The sequence below is a fragment of the Convolutriloba macropyga genome, chromosome 8, assembly GCF_964194025.1.
Source record: "Convolutriloba macropyga chromosome 8, txConMacr16.3, whole genome shotgun sequence".
NCBI classification, from domain to species: domain Eukaryota; kingdom Metazoa; phylum Xenacoelomorpha; order Acoela; family Convolutidae; genus Convolutriloba; species Convolutriloba macropyga.
The window spans coordinates 14585694-14603423 of NC_134475.1; the positions used below are offsets into that span (position 1 = coordinate 14585694).

A 17730-nucleotide genomic window follows, 5' to 3' on the forward strand; every position below is an offset into this window, starting at 1 on the left:
ACCCCTTGAATCACAATTTTCTTCTGTTGTATCGGTGCTCAGCTACGGAAATTTCCGGTATTTCCGGAATAGATTATTCCGGTATCAGTAGATTTTTTATACCAATGGCAGCTAGTTTTTCTTCCTCCGTTCAGTATATGTTCAGATCTAGGAACGCCAGGTTTCTGTTACAGTTGTGTGTCGCAATAGTGAGTTGTAAATATTTGTGAAGAGAATTCAGCATACTTTTTATTGTTGTTGTTAATGTGGTGGTGGTTTTGCGACTTTCGTCGCAGGGTTATTAGTAGCATTCGTCAAGTTTTAAATATTGACCAATAAATTCTAAAGAGATGGCAATCACAGAACAGTTTCCATGTGCAGACGTCCTTCTCAGAGTAATTTTTGTTAACGAAACCCATATGATCGCTATTATCCTTTTTTCAGTCCAGCTTCGATCTCAATTTCAACGTAATTGTCCATTCTATTTACAATTTTTGAAGGCAGACTAGACTCTCCTCGAGCTTTCGGGTACGTTTTTTTTATCGATCATAAAGATTTCATTTCTCCTTCCTTTTTCTTGCAGAATTACCGGCAGCTTAATTGGTTTTTTCACCCCTATTCATTTAACCCCCTATCATTTAAGCCCGATTTATTCACCCCTCTATCATTTAACCCCTCTATTATTTCATCCCGCCAAATAGCAGTCGACGTTAAAGGCATGTTTTGTCATAATTTAGTGGATAAAATAATCCCAAGTTCGGTTGTGAAAGTTTCATATCAAATCCCAGGGGCACTGAGCCATGGCCTGCGAGGCATGGCCAAATGATTATATAGCTAATTTAATAATCATTATTTTATAGAAAGATTAAAATCGGGGTTAAATGATGGGGGGGTTAAATGAATAAAGGTGAAAAAGCGGGATACCCTTAATTCTGTGTTATTATACCCCAATGGGGAGGGTGTTTTTGGTTTAATAGCTTTAAATTAATCAGATTCAGTAATCGCAATCCGATTTGATGTTTCCACTTGGTATTCCAACTGAGAAATTGGTATTCCAACTGGTATTCCACTTGGTATTCCAACTGAGAAACCGAAAAATTTAAATTCCATTACCACTGAATTTGAAAACGGGTTCGTGAATTGTGACTATATGAAAAAGGGCTCATGATATAGTGGAGTTGCTTAATAAACAGCTTAATCATTGATGCATATGTAAATCTATTTTTCAGGGCAAAATGAAATTTATCCATGTTTGTCTTCGTGTCTACATTTGGATACTACCGGAGAGGAACGTGCAGTTGCAATTTAAAGGTTCAAATGCAAACTTTTTAAATTGAATAAAATTATTACTTTCTTGATTGATCTCAATGTGGCGCCGATGTTATTGTAATGATCTTCGCTGTGTTTGTCATTGAAACGTGTTGCTTATAAACTGATTTGTTCATTTGTCTTAATTTACATTTTGCGCGAATATTGGATGTTCCTTAGTAGTGTTTTAGTTCATTGAGAACTGTTGCCTTCAGTTGTATGTTAACGAAGAATCAACGTCGGCATTTTTTTGCACTGTCCCCCTCATTAGGTGGGCTAACAGCTACGTTCACAAGTTGCACGTGCTATATTTCACTTAGTAGCGGGCTTTCCGTCAACAGAAACGATAATCGGGGTCGTGAAAAGCAATGGTGGCTTTGAACCAGAATAGCTCCCCAAATTTGTCCCTGGTGTAAGCACATAATTAAGACCCAGATCCTCTAACTGCATTTTTTAGCGATATTGATATAATCCGCTCCGAAAGCGGATTTCGTTAACGGGATTTGGAACTTGCATCTAGTTATTTTGGGGTTGTCATGATAAAATCAACTCATTTATTTGACGTTATAGAAAGAGATCATTACTTCTCATCATTAATTCAGAGCCACATTTATTTGTAGATTTTAATGAAATTAATTATTCAGAAGTTATATAAGCTCACTTTGAAGCGCTGACTTTAGCGCAATTTCAGTACTGCTAAATACTTCCATTGGCACAGGTAATTTTCAAGATCTCTAGAGCTGGTGGAATATTTATGCAAGGCTGGCTTTTTTCCAGGCCAAACTGCTAAATTTTTACACATCCTAGAAAGTAGAAAACTGGTATCATACAAAAGCGCTTGAAACGACAACTTCGTACTTTTTATCAAATTCAAACTTCAATTACAAAAGTCTCTTAGTGATACCGTTGTTTGAAGGGGCTTGTGATGACTGTTCATACCTTATTTTGAAGCAAATGGAATTCCACAATTTCGAGATAGTTTTCCAAACATGCGACAGGCAAAATGAATTTTTTTGTTAATTACAGAGGAAGTGTTTAACTGACATCAGTTCAAAGTCCGAAAAAAATGAATAGAAATTTAACAATTTTCCCAACAATATTTTCTAATGTAAATTTGTTTTTCATGACGTTTTGCTTTGAGGCATTGTTCCTAATAAGGAATGATTTTGCGGAACTTTCGTTGTTGTAAAGAAAAGTGTGTCCTCCTAGTTAGGGCTATAATAATTAGCAGACCGAGTTTGATAGTAATTACCACCGTTCAAGTTTAATGAATAGTGGGAGATACTTCTAATAGGCATTTTATACGATTGGGAATGAGAATTAGATAACATTGTGATAACTGCTTCATTGGATGTTTTCAGAAGTTGTTGCAGCAAATTGTTTCTCAGGTAAGCTTTGCCCTTACGATAGTTCAGATGAAATTTGTAAATTTGTCATGATAAATCTTGTTGTAGTGTGCAACGCTATTATTCACCCTTGTTACATTGCGAATGAGTTGGTTTAATCGAGTTTTTGTTTGTGCAGTGTTTTTCAAGTTTTTGTTTGTGCAGTGGCTGCTTCGCAGAAAACAAAATTATCAATTTGAAATTTAGCCATACAACTATCATTTAATTGTTCAACCTCCTGGAAGATCTCGTCGGCGCTCGTGTCGTTTTTGAGAATATTGTTTGTGCCATCTTGTAGAATCAATGTTTTCTTTCGTTAATTTTCCCAGAACTTTAATTTTTCCTTTGTTATTGACCCTCTATATGAATGAATACCACCACCACCAGGAGTAGTTGCATCGCTTTCGAATATTGCAATAATGTTACTACCAAAAACAATATTGACTTGCTCATTTTTGTGTTCAATCGCGTCGAATTCTTTCCTCAGCATTTGAGAGCTTTGTTTTTGAAACAGTCTTTTTGTTGAGGTGTGGCTTCCGGTGCTCTGTCAGCTCATGATGAAGAACCCCCTGGTTGTCGATTTCATTCTGATAATTCTCTTTGATAACTTGATATAACTTTTTCGATTAAGCGTGCCGCAACAAAGTAAGTGCCGCAACAATTTTTGACAAGAGTTCATGGAAAAGAAATAGGTGAAAAAATATTTTGAGGGTGGATACGGAATAAACTATTTAAAAATATAGGATACCAGCTCCTCATTGTTTAGCAAATAACTTTCTTTAAATTTATGATAAAATAGCAATATTTTTTTGCCAAATTTCGGTTTCAATGTTTGGTGCTAGAACTTCATTCTTTCTTAGCGTGTTAAATAGCTCTGTACAACGATATGAAATAGAGGAGCGCTCAAACTGCGTTTTAAAGGAGGGTATCTTTAGGTAGTTTTTGGTAGATCTTCTGGTGTTTCTGGTACTATGCTCATATTCAAAGAGTTAATTTAGATAGCTTTCGCTATGCATCTTTTTCAATGATTTCAGGACAAATTTCAGCAGCTCATAAACATGGAACTCGAATACTGTTAGTAATTTATTAGAGATAAAAATGTCCCTAGAACTATCTGACCTTTTCCTGAAGTAAATGAATTTTCAAATTTTTTTCTGCAGAATGTAGATTAAGAAGCGACGAGTAACTGCAACAGCCATATACAAAAATACCGTATTGAATTATTGGGTTAACATTGCTTCGATAGTAATCAATTAGCTGTTTACGGGGTACATAGTGACGCAGCTTACATATAATACCACACTGTTTTGAGAGTCTTTTCTTAATATATTCTATATGTGATTGAAAACTTAATTTACTATCTACATAGATTCCGAGATACTTACAGAGATTACGAACTTCAATAGAAACATCATCAAACTTAAACCCTGATTTGGAAGCACTATTTTTATTCCTTATATTCATTTGTACTGTTTTATCCATATTTAGTATTAACTTATTAGCAATCAACCAATTATTGATGCTTTGCAGATCTTCTTGCACTGAATTATCGTCTTTGTTGATTGCGGTGAGGTTTGTATCGTCCGCAAACAATATAACATCAAGAGATTTGCAAACTAAAGGCAGATCATTGATATAAATGAGGAACAATAACGGGCCCAGAATTGAGCCTTGTGGAACCCCACAAAATATAGATTTCCAAGATGAACAAGCTCCATTTACAATAACCCGCTGTTGTCTCCCTTTCAAGTATGTTGTTACCCAACTTAGAGCTGGGCCTCTGATGCCAGTATTTTCGATCTTTTTCAATAAGATATCATGCTCAATGGTATCAAAAGCTTTTTTAAGATCAACATAGAAACTGATAGCTTTTACATTTCGGCAGTTCAATCTTATTTTTTCAACTAATTCAACTAGAGCGTCAATTGTGCTGTGTTTGGTACGAAATCCAAATTGCCTATTGAAAAACAAATTATGATATTCCATGTAAGCATATATGCGAATGAACAAAGCACGTTCAATAATTTTACTCCATACAATTAGTAGAGAAATTGGTCTGTAGTTATTTCCTTCAAGTTTTGATCCATCCTTGTGAAGAGGAATGACTTTGGCCTTTTTCAGATCATCGGGAAATATTCCTTCTTCAAAAGATAAATTGATTATCTGGGTTAGATATGGAATCGTAACATTTGATTATAACTTGACTATGACATTTGAGATATCATCATCACCAGATGAGAATTTATTATCTAGATTATCAATGATTTCCCTAACCTCGTCACAGGTTATTGGCTTTAGATACATTGAGTGATTAACTTCGTCCATCTTAGTTAAAGGAACGTGTTTAATGTTGTATTTCAACTTCGGACCAACATTGGTGAAGAATATGTTAAATTCCTCAGCAATGTCAGCGCTGCATGGATCAGTGCAACGTGCATTGCATGAATTCAACGCAGGGACTTGTGATTTTTTTCGCGTTGTTCCTTTAATATCATTGAGTAACTTATATGTTTGCCTTGAGTCTCCAATACATGATTCGAATTTTTGTGCATAAAAATCTGTCTTAGCTCTTTTAACACTTTTTCCAAACTTGTCGCGTAACAATTTGAATTTTTTAGCTGCTTCATTGTTATGCGGATTTTGTTTCATACTTCGATGTGCTTGGTTTTTTTTGAGGCGCAAATTTTTAAGGGTGTTTGTAAACCATTTCGGTACTTTCGATTTTTTATCAGCCAAGCATTTAAGAGGGGCATACTTGTTAGTGATCTCCAGGAAAAGGCTGTTGAATTTGTTGAACAACTCATTGGTAATATCAGATTCGAAAAAGTGACACCGATTCCTTAGGTTCCAGTCTAAGTCAGTTAAATATTTCGACCGTTTTTCTTGATCTTTTATAAAACTTATGTCTCTAAATGGCAAATAGTTTTGTTCAGTATCAACATTAATTGGCCACTTCATTAGGATGGGATAATGATCTGAAAAGTTTTCATGAGTTAGTACATTAAATTCAGGGCTGGCAAAATTTTGATATATAAAATGATCTAGACAAGTTGCGGAGGTAGAAGTTTCCCTGGTAGTTTCAAGATTAGCAATCTCAAAATCATTAGCAGATATCGTGCAAAAATAATTCGAATGTAATTGATTCTTTACATGAGTGTCGATGTTAAAATCTCCAGTTATAACGGTAGGACAATTTATGGAAGTTAAATCATTCAAAAATTTATCCAGCTTTTCGACGAACTTTAATTCATTTGTTCTTGGTGGATTGTAAATAGTAGCCAATTTAAATCTATATTTATTGTATTGAAGAGAGACCAAAAGAGTCTCATCCATATCTGTTGAATGTGTTTCTAACAAGAATATTAGATCTTTAATTTGAATCATTACACCTCCGCCAAGCGTGTTCCTATTCTTAATTGCATAATTATTATAGCCTGGAACTAATAAGGAATCGATGTCATCATTTTCAGTCAACCAAGTTTCAGTGAGACATATAACATTTGGCGGAGACTCAAGACTATGAACAAGTGCTTCCAAATCACTTAAGTGTTTTTTTGAAGAACGAACATTAACAGTTAGTATGGAAATTGATAAATAGGATCTAGTACATGAAGATAAAACTGATTTAGGTTCCCTCTCCGAGCATTTCTCTGCCGGAGAAATGCCGCTGAAAATGAAAACAGTTTTTCACATCTTGCAATTGATAGCCTAGTTCATCACCACCTTCGTACAGTCCCGTTATCTTCTGAATAGATCTTTCATTCTTGTTTTGGAAAAAAATGTTACTTTCTCGGGTCCAAACCATTGCAATACGATTATCGCGCTTCATTAGGTTAAAAAATGCTAAACGGGGACGACTAATATCTTCAAAGACTTTAATATTGGCGTAACCGTCGAGATTCTCCAAACTTTTCTTCTTCTTCAGCATCTCAATTTTTGAAACTCGCCTGTTGAAGCGGACAATTATTGGTCGCTTGCCTCTCTGTGAACTTGGTAGCCTGTGTGCAATTGAAATGTCCTGCTCATCCACGTTAACTTCTATTTTGTTCGCAAGTTTAACAATTTCCTCGATAGTCGCCGCGTACGCTTCAGGTTTTCCATCATCCTTGATAACCTCAGGCAGTCCAATAATCTTGATGTTATCACGCCTGTTGTAACTTTCCAGTAGCTGGGCCTCGGATAGGGACTTCAAGTTACATCTTTCTTCTTGCACAGTTAATTTTTGAGCGAACTCATCTTTCAACTTGGCAATTGCATCGTTGATGGCTGCTGATACCGAATTCCGAACTTCTGCTTGAATGCCTGCAATAATACTTGGCATTTGAGCTGCAAGTGCGCTTTAAATGACTTCTTCCATCGATCTTTCTTCAACCGGACTCAGTTCCGAGCAACCTCTTTTGCTTGCACTTGCCTTCATCAGGGGGGTGCGATCCATGTACCGGAGAACAGGTGGTTGTCCATTGACGTCATTGCCGGTTTGGTCATAACTCATCTTAAACTATTTAACAAGTTTATCACAACAATTAGGCTAATCACAACATCGATCTTGATTCGAAGCTGTAGTGCTTGCTTATACCTTGTGTTTGATTCTTTTTGAATTAAATAGCATAGAATCTTTCTGAAAGTGTTTTTCTAATTAATTCAAGGTCGCTTATTTAACTTATTTTTATTGGAAGAGACGGTTATAAGATTAACAGAATTTGACTAACTAGAAGGCCTATCTCCAAGGTGAAAGTTATATCATCATTTTGTTATATAGATCATTTCTACAAACAGTGCCAGGCGAGCTTTTTTAATTTTGGAAAATGTGTTTTCTTTCTGTGAACACAAGACAACTGTATGATTGAGATTTATAGTGATTCTAGAGTTAGCATTCTCAAAAACTAGAGCTTCAGAAACAATTGTTAGATTTTGGCAAGGAAGCATGTCAGTTTGATTAATCGGACCCTTTTCTCTCTGAGTTTCAACCCTTCCAGTGCTGCAGGGCCATCCGAATAGTATCCAGAGGTCTACATGCAATCAGCTGCACATTACAGGATCAATCTAAATTTTCAATTACAATTATTGCAAAATTATTGAACTTGACTAGGCAATTAGTGACTTGCAAATAGAAATTGCGCAAGTTTTTTTAGTGCAACACTAACAGCTCTCAAGAAAACAGTTGATGGTCCTATTGCTGTTTGTAAAGTTCTACTGCGTCTTGTTGCAAAATGGGTAGCGAACAAAGTAGGTACAGACCTTGTTGAGTTTTTTAATCACAGACAACATGTTGGTGCTGTTGAAGGCTCTGAGGGCATGGACCCTAGTCCATTCTACAAAGGTTACTTTGCGAAATTCTAGAATGGAGGAATTCTACATATAAAATTTAGAAACGCTTTCAGTTTTATCAAAATGGGTAATATACTGGTGGGTGCAAAAATTTACTGTTCAGTCTAGCTTCTTTCGCATCATTTTGGTATTCGCAAAGTAGTAATGTTTACTTAAACAATTCGTCCATCTATCACTATTCAACCAGGAGTGCAAAAAAGGTTATCATTTGGGACCGCCTCTATTCGCGAGTCAGGGTATTGCGACCCTGGCTTGATGGCAGCTAAGGAGAATGGACTGTGTGAAGTATCGACATTCTGACCACTTCTGTAAAAAGTGTGGTCTAGAGGTAAGAAAATACTTATGCGAGCTCTGGACAATCAACGACCTAACTACTGTTGACATCAGAACAATAAGGAACATCAAAGACTGATAAGAGGTTGTTGTAGCTTCCATAAGTTTTCTTTTTTTGTCTATACAAAACGATTTAAAAAATTGAGTTACTTCTGGACAATCTCTGAAGGCTCCTAGGATCAAGCATGTCTTCCATAAAGAAAACTGGAGCTGGGATCAGACGAGCAGTTGTTCAACTGAAAGCAGCGTATGTTGGATCTGTGAGCCAATCTTCAATGTCAGTGAAACTGATTACGACACAAACAGCAACTGATGCCCAAAAGTTTGTCACAACCGTTGAAAATTCAGGTGATAAAATGTCATCTGAGTTGTCTCACAAAATACAAGAGACAGTTGACGAAGAACATGTCAATCCGATTTCTGAGAGACAAAATATAGAAAAAGCCCGGATATCTTAGTGTAGATAAGGTGCAGGGTTATCGGCAGAGGCTATTACAGCTCTGTGTTTCTATCTTCCGAGCAGCGACTTGGCGTGAAATTTTACGAAAAAGAAATGAAATGTCTTCTCAGGTCGCGAAATTTGAAAAATTGGCGACCAAGCGGTATCGTTGGCCACAGAGATATGATTGCGTGACACGATCGTGTAGGGGGGACAGAATTTGTTCCACATGCATTATATCTAACCTATCTTATGTACGAACAGTCTGTTACCTGAGAACAGTTCAAGGAATGGTTGAGCAAGTCATCCAGCAGCTTTGGATGTAACAATCACTTCCCCAGCAAAGTCTCATAGATTGGGTAATAGAGCATGGTATTAACAGGACATCTGCTTAAGCCAGAAAATGCATGCTTTACTTTCTGAAGCGTTTTTGACAGAGTTAAATTTGTGCCACTAGCGTGTGAAGTTTTCGGTATCTCGGAATACTTTCCAGCGTGTGGGTTTATCAGTTGGCTATAGTCGGCAGGTATTAGTGGTTTCCACGACAGCGATGCAAGGTTCCGCTACCATGATGATGGCGAGAGATGGGGATATCTTAGAGAAAAATAAAGTTCAAAGAGACTGTCAGTTTTTGAAGTCGGGTTATTGGGAATAGATTCTTGGATAGAATCCTCAGCGTGACAGAGTGGAAAGTATGGGAAACCGCTAGCATGAGCCATCCACACTTTAGAAACAGACATGTAAACCAGGTGATTTTTCCCTTTTGCAATTGATTGGGAAAGGCATATTCTTCCAATTTGCCCTTATCGACATGAAACCGAACTATCGGGGCCCAAATTATCTGCATAGAAACAATTGGAACCAGAATAGTTTGGTGCAGTTGATGATGTTGAGTACAGCTTATAGTAGCAATATTAAATTAATTAAAACAATAATCTAGCTGAGATACAAATCAGTGATCAGCAAACTATTTCTATTTATGAACATCCTATTTTGAGAGACTGGCTTATTTTTTGAGCATCGCTACTAGCAGGTACAGTAATGCACTGAGGTACAAGAATTCATTGTTTAAACATGGTTTTCGACCTGCTTAGCATAAACTGAGGATGTTAGCAGTAATCTTCAGATCTGAATAGAGCTAATCGAGAAGAAAAACAATTGGTAAGTGATTGGTTTCGATCCAGCTCAATCTAACAGTGATTACTGGAATTGTCTGGTTCTCTGTACGACAAAACAACACAACAAATAACAACTACAAAGAAAGTCTATTCGTGTGATGAAACAATCGCGATGTGATGGATTCAAGACATTACAGCGAATTGGAACCCGGTGAATAACTTAAAAGAAGAAGCTGTTCATTAGAGGAACCCATAGATGTTTTTGAAAAAGCCATATTCTTTTTGTTCCTTCTGTGTTCTTATTCAATTGCTCTCAAACTGAATTTAAGGCTGTCATATTGTTGGCATAAGGCTATAGTATCGATTATTGTAAACTTGCGTCTTTTTATGCAAAAGTTTTGTTTGACCGGTTTCTGTTATATAGCATTCTTTCGATTTAATTCTCGAGACTTGAGTGACTTTTTTACGCTTGACTGATTTTTTTGAGTGATTTGAATTGCGCGCATGCAGAAGTTAATGGTGTTGCAAAAATAAAGCCGATGACCCCTCTCCAGTCAAGTTTTGCACCATAAAAATTGTTCTAACCTATGCTTACCTTCTAAATTCTTTGCCTCGCTAGTCATTCGAGTGCAGTTCGTCCGATGTTAGTCGGCTTATTATAGAGTTTAAATTACTTACATTTGAATGCTCTCAAAGATTGTGACAATTAATTGAGTCCTGTCTTTTTAACGATTTTTTTGTTTAAGTTTGATAGTTTTTACGAGGTTTATACACGTTTTGAACCCCGCTACAATTTTTTAAATGCCACCCCCTCTTTACACCCCACCAGCACGCTATGAATCTAACCTTCTCGCTAAACCAAATCCAGTGCCTCGTCAGATGTTTGCGAGCAATTCGTCCGTTGTTAAACGATTGTTTGGTTATGCAGCTCATTTTGTTTTCACAAAACAGTTTGTCTTTCGCAGTATAGACTCCCCAGAAACGGTCAACTTCTGAAATCGATGCATTTTATACATTTGACATTATGCATTAAACTTCGTCAAAAAGCTAGCGTGACAATGAATGATCTGCTGCGTCTGTATGTGATAAACTCATTATCTGATGGTGAGCATAGGAAGCCAGTAGTCAGGTAGGTCGTGCTTCCTGAGGAAACAAATGAAAGGTAAGCTCATTTTCATTCTTGTGAGCCAATTTTCCTGGAAAATCTCTGTGCAGTTCTATTAAGAAGTGCGGTGAGTACCTAAATTAATGAGATGTAAACTTGTTGTTTGTTCTGGTAATTCTGAGAACAGTCTACTTGCAACTAGAAATCTGGCATAATAAAGGATGGGGTGAATGTTAGTCGACTCTGGCTGAAGTTACTGAGAACTTCTGACGGTTATCGAGAACCGTGTAGCAGTTCGAGATATTAAGTCAGAATTTCTCAGCGGCTGTGAAAAACGTAATTTTTTAGAATACGCAACTTGCAAGTTTTAAATTGACGAAAGTTCATGGAAGTCAACTTTGGCTATGTATATAAAAACTTCTGGAATTTTGACTTCTGGCACTGCAGACGTTAGGTTATGATATAGTAGTACAAGATTGTACATTGAACTGCTACGGTTTGACGTTTTGGGTTGTTAATGGATTGAAATGCGGCCTTTTGTCCACGTAGTGAAGCCGTTCATAACGAGTGTCGGAAAGCGATTTTTTTACTCTCCTCTGGTCATATTTTTGCGCGCATTGAAAACAGGGATGGGAAAATTCAATAACAGCAGATTGCCTTGAGTCCACTGTCCGTTTATTTCACATTCTAACGGACTCTTAACGTAATAGACACTATTATTGAGCAGTTTCTGTGCGTTTGTTTCATTAATTGCAATGAACACTTGTGCTAGTGGTACTTCGAAATTTGTTACTCGCAAATAAGCTCGTAAGTATGTTTACCTTAGGTCCGTATCCAAATTGGATTGTATCCAGATCTTCGTACAGAAATAAAAAGACGTTTTGGAGTTGATATAAAGTTGTAACTCATGAATTATAAAATTGTTCCTGCGTTTTAGGTAGGAAGATAGTAAGAAAAAATAGGAGAGCAGTCTGCGAAAAACCTTCAAAAATCATCGGCAAATATCGACACTTTAGACTGGTGTATCACTTCTTGACCTGAATTTTGATGCTGAAAAAATTTGTAAATATATCTGAAAGTTTAAATTTTCAGGTCTTACGCTTCTAACATTGTAATTTTTGGTTTTTCACAATTTGTAATATAGCAGAATGAAATTTATGCAAAAATTGGAATGATCGTAACTGAGAACATTAAATCCATGATAAATTTTAATTAGATTGGGTTTTTTCATCAAAGTTGCAGTGCACCAGCTAAAAAAGTAACAACTGAAGAAACGTGACATCAGTTCTGCCCTTTCTGATTGGAAGTATTGAAATTGGTTTCTCGATCGTTTTGAAGCATTTTGGTTGTTAAGCGGAGTTGTACGCTAATTTTAGGCTTCTTCACTCTTTTTACTGATTTTTAAGCAATTTTGGGGATTCTTGGCTCACTATATTGATTTCTTTTGTCTGTTGGTAGTTAAATTTTTACTTAATTGTGGTAGTCATTTTCTATAACAAATTGATTGATGTTTTTTTGCAGCACAAACCAGTTAAAGGTTTTGGCAAAAAGTTAAATTTGATACAATTTTTCTCAATTGCTTGCAGTTTTTTTTAGAAGTTGGAATTGTTTAAGCTTATTAAGGCTTGCCTATTATTGATTTATCAGTTTGTAAGGTTGATCGCATGAAAGTTTTTTTTGCTTCTATGGATACTTTTACTATATGAAAATGTAATTGAATTTCCCTAATTCTTTAGTTCAATTTACTTATCGGCTATTTTTTTGTTTGACTTAGGATTGTTTTTTCTCTGCTTTGATGCGCTGAGAAAATTAACATAAAATTTTTGCGCAACGAGCAAACTTTTGGTTTGTTTATGCTTTTTCAGGCTGTTTTTTTAAAGGATTTTTCTTGTTTAAAATCTGATTGTTGATTAAAGTAATAATATTTTTTTATTTGATAAGAATTTTGAGATAAGAATTTTGGTAATTAAAGGCAGTTAAAGATTTTAAAAATTAGTTTTTTGCTATTTTTGCAATTTTTGGCCCGTTTTCTTAATTTTTTATTGGTAACTAAATTGAAGCCTAACGCTCGAGGGCTCTTCATTTTAGGAATTGAATAACGTTTTTTTTATAACAATCCAATGTCTCTAAGAAGTTTATTTTTTTGGTACTTCAAGATATTTGTGAGCGTATCTTATACTGTGTGAGCGTTTTTATTGCCTCAATTCTCGAAATTGTTTTTCGTTTGTATGCTGACGCTTTTTTTGAAATGAATGTTTTTTTTGTTTATTTTACTTTTCGGCTATTTTCGATATTCAACTTAAGATTGTTACTTCTCTTTGTTTTTGTTCCCTCCCAGTCAGTACTAGTTTTTCGAAAGTCTCGGATTTTGCGGCAAAGATTTCGAGTCTTACGCAGAATTTTTTCTGCTAAGCTTCAATCGGTTAAGTGTCGATTGAAGTGGTGTGAATGGATGTAAATGCCGCATGTGAAAAAATCATTGGCTATTCTGTTGAATGGAAGTCCAAAGAAGTGAGAAATTTAGGTTGTTTCTTTCATGCTTTTCCTGGTAGAGAGAGATTTTCAGGCAGATTTTAGTTTGCACTTGATTTCTATTGTCCTAATTGATGGTCCTGTGTTATATTAACGATTATTTGTAAATTTTGGAGTTTTTCATTCATTTTGAAGAATCATTTAAGTTTGGATACAATATTGAGCTTTTCTGTCATTGTTCAGTTTTAGAATTTTTTAAAGCAATTGTTGTGTACTTCGTAGCGATTTCTGTCTTTTTTTTAAAGTTTCACTTTCTTTAATTTTGTCAACGATAAGTCAAATTGAAGTAATTTAAGTCACGCTCGAGTAGTTAAATGAGTGAAAAGCGAGTAGTTTTAAGGCGAGAAACTTGTTTCAAAATTATTTTGAAGTGGAGCGAGAAAACTGTATATGCAATTTTTTGGTTTTAGAGGGATAATTAGTCTGGCTTGGCGCAATTTGACTGTTATGATTTGATTTTTTCTTTTGCTTTTATATATATATCTTCAACGTTTTGACAGCACTTGTTTTGACGAAATATGGTTGAATTTTCGGATTTCCCCCGTTTTCACAGGTTGAATTTTTTAAATCTGTCACTTGTCTGTTTAACCAGAGGTTTTCATTTCTAATCAGGCAGCTTAAATTTTCTTTTCATATCTAACAGTTTTGCTGTTCTCTTGTTTTAAAAAAATAGTTTTTTTTATTTTGACCTGTTTTCGATGTTTTTTTCTGTCGCTTAGTGTCATTTATAATTGAAAAAATAGGGGCCTACGTTGTTTTGCTTTGTGGTTCCAGTTTGTTATTTGCCTTGTTTGCTTAGAAACCATTTGCTTCCAAAAATTTAGTTGATTTTTGCCTGCTTTTTTGTTGGTCTTTGTTACATGGTCGTTTATTTGTTTTTATAAAAGCTGATATTTATTTGACTTACATGATGGAAATTTTAATAGGTGTTAGAGATATCAAGTTTTAGTTGCGTGTTTCCATGACTTCGATGTCACCTATTTTCAATGACATGAAAAAAAAAAATTGAATGTCCTTTTACTTTGTCTCCTTGATTTCTACAAAATTAATTGGCATTTGCTGTTTAAGTAGCATTTTGTGAACGTCTTTTGGGATTACGTTTTTGGACCTAATAACTTTGACAGCCGTTGTTTCTTAAGTTTTCAGATTTTTCTAATGTTTTATTTATTTGGCATCGAAAATTGTTATCAAAAATAACTCTTGTAGCGTGGCTGATAATCAGACGCTGGTTTTCCTATTTTCAGCATTGTATTTCAAGGCTTGTCCTGCTATGCTTTGCAACTGAAAATGTTTGACTTTTATTGGTGCACGGTTCACCTTTTCGAGCTTTTCCTGTCAATTAGAGGACAATTTTCTGTAGTGATTTTGGGCACGCTGAGGTGAAAAGAGCAAAAGCGAGTAGTTAAAAGAGGCGTGTTTTTTTTTCAACTGCGTCTAAATTGCAGTGAAAAAATGGAATTTGAATAGAATTTTGGTTTTTGAGTGCGTTTTATTATGTCCGGCAGTTGATTTCCTGCTCGAATGCTTTTAAATGATGATACATGTGTTCCGATTACGTATGGATAGTTTTGGTTTGAAGCACTAAAAAGTTAACTAATGGATATGCAGACTTAGATGCAACTTGATTTTGTTGGGGCTGCTCAAGAATCTGAGCGGAACCGAAATTTCACAACCTGGTTTTCGAGCTTTTATGATCTCGTGGAAACAATTAGTTGCTCGGACGTTTAAACTACTAACTTGAATTTTGTTGATTAAAGTTAAGCAAATCCTCAGTGATAATCTAGGTTCAACCTCGTGCTGAAGTTTGTAAGGCTTTAGCCAATAGCTAGTATTGTTGTGAGAAAGCTCAGCTAACTAAAACTCTAATGATCTTAAGATCAAGCAAGACTTAGAATAAAAGACTGAAATTTATGACGAATCAATTTTTAGTTTATTCTGAGACCCAACTGCTCTTTGAAACTGTTTCTAATGGTTCTAAATACAATGTGGTATCACTATTCAAACAGTTTGGTTAAAAAAACTAATCAGGTAATTGTCATAACATCATAGCTATTCGTTTCTGTAACTTTAATTTGTTGAATGAAGTTAAAAATATCCTTGGTGATAAACTATATTCAGTCTCATGCTGAAGTTAGTAAGGCTTCAGCACATTGCTAGTACTGTTGCTAACTTCTCGTCAATAAAACTCAACTAACTTAAAAACTTAAAGATCTTAAGATCGAGCAAAACTTAGCATAAAAGACTAAAGTTTCAGAAGAATCAGTTTATAGTCTTTTCTGAGAGCTGCTCTTGATAACAGTTTCTAAAGGTTCTGAGTTTGATACAATTTCGCTATCCAAATAAATGGGTGAAAGTAAGTAGTAAAGTGAATATCATCTATAACTTCATAATAACTCGTTCCTGATTGGTTAATCAAGTAAGTGATTTAGATCAATATTTACATAGTAAATGTCAAATAACTGCAATATTTACTCTTGATGGAATAAGCAAGGCTGAAATCTACGTATTTCTAAGTGCCTCAAATGTACAAATTTTGACCAGAAATAAAAACACCTAACGGGTCTGAGAATTAACAATTTAAAAAATTTAAAAATAAAAGAAATTATCAAAAATAGCGTTTCTGCACCATATGAGTGCAAATAGTCACTTTTGTGGGTTTGATGCGATAATGTTTGTTGGGTGCACCAATTGCTTAGAGGATACCCTAACCGTGTGCTATAAGCTTGGGCTGCTCAGATTTTCACTTCCCAAAATTTCGTGGGAGGTGTACAAATTTTGGGTCCCAAAGTTTTTTTTAGTTTTTTTGAGTTTTGACAATTTTTTTGAGTTTTTTTTCAATTTCAAAAGTTATTTCTGGCTGTCTGATGCTCTTGTTGCTGATTTGAAGTGGCGTCTACAATGCCGGCGCTGTTGCCGATATCGGAGCGCCATCGTTGAGTACTGGCGCTAATTTTACTAACGGTCTGTTGAACTCGCCACGTGCCATTTTGACTCTCGCTGATCATAAGACGCCATCATCGTCTTTGAAGACTTGGGTCACTCGTCCGAATTTGTATTCACATTGTTTCACTGAATCATCTACCATCCAAACAAGTTCTCCTTCTTTGACCACTTCGATCTTTGGTTCCGTTGGGGAAGACATTCACGAGTCCATCTTTTCAAGATCTTGTCGGCATATGCTTGAGCCGTTTTGAAAATTTTTCAATTCGTGTTAGCGCTCGCTCATTGGTATGAATGGAGCACTAGCGTTTTCTCGTCCTAGCAAGTAATTAGGTGTGAGTGCTGTCAAATCTTCTGGGTCATCACCTACTGCTGTCTGGGGTCTTGCGTTGAGAGTTTGCTCCAAAAGACACATTGTTGTGCTAAGCACCTCGTCTGTAAGGCTTCGGTTGTGCAAGATTGCAATGATGACTTTCTCGCAACTTTGAACCAGTCTTTCCCAAATTTCACCAAAATGGGGCTCCGGGAATGTTGAATTTCCAAACGATCTTCTGTGCTAAGTTACTTTCAATCTTCTTTGTCTCATTCGTCCAGGAATGCCTTCAATTCCTCGGCTGCTCCAGCGAATTTCGTGCCGTTGCCGTTGATGATGGTACTTGGGTAGCCACGTCTTGCCATAAATATCGTAATTACAGCTATACTGGGTGTCCAATGACTGTGCGATTTCGACGCGCTCTGCTCTCGTTGTTAGACAAGTGAACAGACAGCACCATTTCTTCGAGGTACGTCATAGGAACTTAACTTCAATGGGTCTGAAGTAGTTTATCTGTCGCTGCAGCACTGATAGCTTGCTCGGGTTGAACTTCGTTCTCTTGCCACCACGGCTTTGGCCACTCATCTTTGTCCTTTTGTAGCCATACCGGCCCGTTTAACCACACGGGTTCCCGGAGTCCTTCAATGGACAGTCTTCGGGTTCCGTTGTCGGCAGCGTCTTCGACATCTTTGATGTGTCTCCATTGATCAATAATTAGTATTCCAGGGTTTCCGCTGCTCTGTTCGCAACGAACACTTGTTAATTCTTGAGCGCTGCTTGTAGCCTTTGCAGGACCGTTGATGAGTTGCTCCAATGATAGGTTTTGTCAACTCTGACATCATGTTTGCTGAGTATCTGCTTTCTGAGACGAAGTCCGTAAACTGCGGCCTGGAGTTGTAACTTTTTATTGTCAGGTGTCTGATGGGTGCTACATGACATTTCCCTTTTAA

At 36.2% G+C, this 17730-nt stretch overlaps 1 protein-coding gene across 2 annotated transcripts in view; it reads left to right on the forward strand.

The window, feature by feature from the left end:
- Window positions 1-17730, forward strand: part of LOC142344497 (sodium channel protein 1 brain-like) — a 182220-nt gene that overhangs the window by 6967 nt on the left and 157523 nt on the right. The window contains exon 1 of one of the 2 annotated variants that reach the window (XM_075396182.1): window positions 962-1290. The exons of the other annotated variant lie outside the window; for it this stretch is intronic. The gene's annotated coding sequence lies outside the window, so the exon portion shown is untranslated. Of the gene's footprint in view, window positions 1-961; window positions 1291-17730 lie in introns of those variants that run through there. 2 annotated transcript variants of the gene reach the window in all.